Here is a 4,164-nt window from a genome sequence, read left to right as displayed (position 1 = left end):
CTGTAGGGTTTCTGCTGAGCAGTCTGTTGTTGATTGTCTGATATGGGGGTCCTTTGTAGGTAACTGTCCATTTTTTCCTGGCTGCTTTTAAAATTCTTTATCATAGACTTCTGACAACTTTAATATAGTGTGTCTTGAAAAAGCTCTTTCCATGTTGAGGTAATTAAGTTTTCCCTTAGCTTCATGGAGCTAGCTTGTATATCTAGTTCCTTCCTACGTTTGGGAAATTCTCAGCTATTATTTCTTTAAATAAATCTTTTCTTCCTTCTCCCTCTCTTTTTTCTTCTGGTATACCCATTACCTTAAGGTTGCCTTTCCTAATAGAGTTGGGTGGTTCTCAAATAATTTTTTTCATTTTAACAAAGCATCTTGGTTCTCTTTCCTCTTCTCCCTGTATCATTTCTAGACTTCTATCTTCAAACTCATTAATTCTCTCTTCCATATGGTCTACTCTATTGCCAATGTTTCCTAATGCATTCTTTGTCTTGCTTTTTGAATTCTTCAGCTCCAGAAATTCTGTTTGGTCCTTTTTAAGAATTTCACTCTCTTTGGTAGAGTATTCCTTATGCTCATTAATTTTATTCCTGAGCTCATTAAACTGTGTTTCTGAGCTTTCTTGTAGCTCACTGAGTTTCTTCAAGACAGCTATTTTGAATTCTCTATCAGATCACAATCTTCTGTGACTTTAATTTTGGCTTCCGGAGAATTGTCATTTTCTTCTTGTGTTACAATGTTATCATGCTTTTTCTGTGATGCTTATTTAGTTGCTTCTCTTCTTGTACATCTGAAGTAGTGAACACCTTTCTTTTAGGTAATGCTTTTTAAACTTTGATTTAAGCAGTTCAGCAGGTTGGTAATGAGAGTCTTTTCTTTTGTGTATCAGTAGGTGTCACTGTAGCATACTTTTTCAGTTTCTCTTCCCTGTGCTTCCTCTGGTTCTATTTGAGAAGCAGCACAGTCCACCCTCGGTCTCCTCTGCCCGAGGTGTCTCTGGTGCCCTCATCATCACTGATTGTGACTCCAGGGTTCCTGGTGTCTTTCTTCTCCTGGTGACACTGCTGTCTCCAGCATCACCCCTGGGTGCGCTGGAATAGTGTGAGCCTCCACTGTGTTCAGGGTCTCCTTCTCGGGCACCACCACTGCAATGGGGGTCCAAAGTCACAGGCGCCACCCCGCCAAGAAGGACCAGGGTCGTGGTCCTGCTGCTGCTGCCCAGGTCCCCATGGCCATGGGCACTGGGTCCCAGGGGCCAGAGTCACGTGTGCCTCTTCGCTTCTGATAGCAAGTCTTTGGGGTTTGGGGATCCGGGACTGTGGCCAGGGGGTCAGGATCGAGGCCCAGCGGGCACCACCTCTTGTATGTTCCAGTCCACTCACCTTCAGATGCACAGATGTGTGGCCTCCTTAGCATCATGTTGTGTTGGGCAGAGTTGTTTCCATTCTACTGGCTGTAGATGGAAAAGGAGAGACGAGGGGAGTGTCTTCTGTCACCGTGAAGCTAACCTCTATTTTTAAGATGTTTTAAAATAAAGTGAGCAATATCCTGATTACTTTAATAATTTTATTTCATTACTGAATTGGTCTCATTTAGGACAACCTAAGTGGGGATTTGCCACTTTTAAAAAAATTATGTCTCCTCATTCCCAAAGTATTTATGAGGCTGAAATATCACAGGGAAGATATGTTTCTGGTGACAGGATCTTGTATATATTTATAGTCACAAGATCAAACATTAGCTTCCTAAAGCCATGTGATTTAGCAATACAACCCTAAACACACATGACATCACCTCACAATTGATTTGAACTGGAAAGACTGAGTTTATGGTTTTTAAAATCATATTTGCCTTCCTCTTTTCTGTTCATTATTTAGCTGTTATATGAAGAAGATAGTGTTGTTTTTCCAGATTGGCAATATGGAAGCTCTGAAACGCCAGGCCCACAATGATGTCTATGTTTGATGAGCAGTAATTTACTAGAAACCCATTTAATACTGCTCAGACCACACAGAACAGCAAGTATATCGACTGCTTTGTATCAAGTTTCACAATAATTAGGCTTCCTAACACACAAATGAATTAACTGAAGAAACCTTAATAGCAACTACATATTGGAAAGGAAAATTCCTATTTTCTTTCCATTAAAGCCAAAATAGACTAAGAATCAATGCACATATAATGCTATTCTATACATCAAAATGTTCACTAGATATAAATTGGAAATATTAGTTCTATTGTTATTTTCTTGTTACTCTAGGCAAAGAGAAAATTGTGTACTGCCAGATTTTCAAAACCAAAGTAACTTCTGATTATGATATGTTTAAAATGCCATGGACACATTTTAATCTGAACAAATTAGACTTCTATATCACTTAATAATAATTTAAATTTTAACTGATTTTTAAAATTGGTCTTCTCTCGAATTTGGTTAGATATTAGGGGTCCAATCACATATTCCTCTTACCTTCTGTCTTTATTAAACACTAGTGGAATCTCAATAGAAAAAAAAAAAATCCAAGTATAGGCTCTATTACAGTGTTAGGTTTCCAGATAAAGCCAGAAAGCATTATCGGAGATCACAGCCATATCTCTGACCTCCCACCTTTAACTCATGATAACCAGGCTCAATGCATTCTACTTACCTTCAAGTTGAAGGTAGAGAAGCTGGAAAATAGTGTCTCACCCCCAAATTCATCTCATCTTTGCCATGCAGCCTGCCTGGGAGTATAACTTGCCCAGAAAGTCCTCCTGCCTGGAGACTAGGGGCACAAGGGCTGTTGTATGTGAAGATTGTCATGTCCAAGAGAAAAAACAAGAATGGATGGGTGCATGCATGACCTGTGTAAGCATTGACCTGTACCATACATAATGAAAGCTAATTCATACAAATGAATGTCAGATTCTGATCAATTTTACCTACCCAAGTGGAGGAAAAAGCAACAGTATGGACAAAGAAGTGAAAGCTGTGGAAAGAGTATTCCTTATGCTGCCTACCAACTTGTAAGGAGAGAAGTATCTTAAGCTACGAGATGAAACTGAAGAAGGAGATTGAAGCAAGATGGTACCCTGCCTCACCCCAGTTTGCCTTCTGACTCCATTGGAATAAGCATACTAAAGATACAAAAATATTTGGACACAATGAATAAGAAGCTATTCATTTAATTTCTGCAAATAAAGTTAGGGATATAATACTTAACTTTGTTCATTATTTCACAGATTCTACTATACTTTATAATTTTATTGTCATGTGTTTAAATATCTCCTTTTATATAAACCTGTGAAACCTGGACATAACAAAGAAATTACATTCAGCTTCGATAGAAGCACCCCCTCTATAACAGCACGCTGCTCCCTGGTTTCCTACAAGGTCGCTTTGCAGAGCGGGAGCTAGCGTGACAAGACACTAGCTCGGGGGCGTGTCATATCCTACTGCCTTGGTATCAGCAGCCACGGGGTGTACGCCCCACGAGAAACTGTGGCCTCAGCAGCTGTGAGAGCTGCGAAGGCGACCGCTGGGTGAACCGGTGCTGCCCCGGTGGAGTGTGTGGCCTATGAAGTAATTCTGGAATAAGTTTTTGCAGGACGGGGACCCCTGGAAGAATGTGATCTATAAGACATACTGACACAGCCTCTTTGCTGTTACTCATGTACTGGCCCCTGTCTAGATTATTCATTATTATCTCAAATATCATATGAATACAAAACCATATGCCATCGTTGAAAGGAAGCCAAGAATATTTCTAGGAGATACAATTCTGGAAACTGGGGAAGTAATCCCACCAAGGAAACAATTTCCTGATCAGCATCATTGAAGATTACTTTTAAAATTTCAAAGGTGTTTGAGCCCAAGTTTGTTGCTACATTACCAAACTTACTGATATACTTTTTGGAAAAGTAACTTTAATAAAGTTTACTCAGATTCCAAAAACAAAAAGTGTCCCCTCTTTTCCTGTGATCCCAACCTCACTTCACATAGAAAGTTCGAGGCTGAATTCATAGCTAGTACATTAGTTGTGAAGGCAATCCCGTTAAGACTAGGTTCTTTCTCTTGAACATGAAAGACATTTAGAATTTTATTAAAGTTCTCTAATTCAAGTGGTATTACAGAAAATTCAATTAAATTAAACCTTTTTAAAATTATAAACTGATACTGGTAAACAAAGTGAT

At 39.2% G+C, this 4,164-nt stretch overlaps 1 pseudogene across 1 annotated transcript; it reads left to right on the top strand.

Moving 5' to 3' along the window:
* Nucleotides 1–1,144: 1,144 nt before the first annotated feature.
* On the top strand, nt 1,145–3,853 carry LOC308625871 (NADH dehydrogenase [ubiquinone] 1 beta subcomplex subunit 6-like; annotated as a pseudogene). Its single transcript has 2 exons — nt 1,145–1,259; nt 3,445–3,853. The product of its transcript is annotated as an NADH dehydrogenase [ubiquinone] 1 beta subcomplex subunit 6-like (transcript).
* The last annotated feature ends 311 nt before the right edge of the window (nt 3,854–4,164 follow it).

The sequence above is a fragment of the Mesoplodon bidens genome (assembly GCF_964165515.1).
Source record: "Mesoplodon bidens genome assembly, chromosome: 12".
Lineage (NCBI taxonomy): Eukaryota > Metazoa > Chordata > Mammalia > Artiodactyla > Ziphiidae > Mesoplodon > Mesoplodon bidens.
This window is presented reverse-complemented; position numbering and strand designations above follow the sequence as displayed.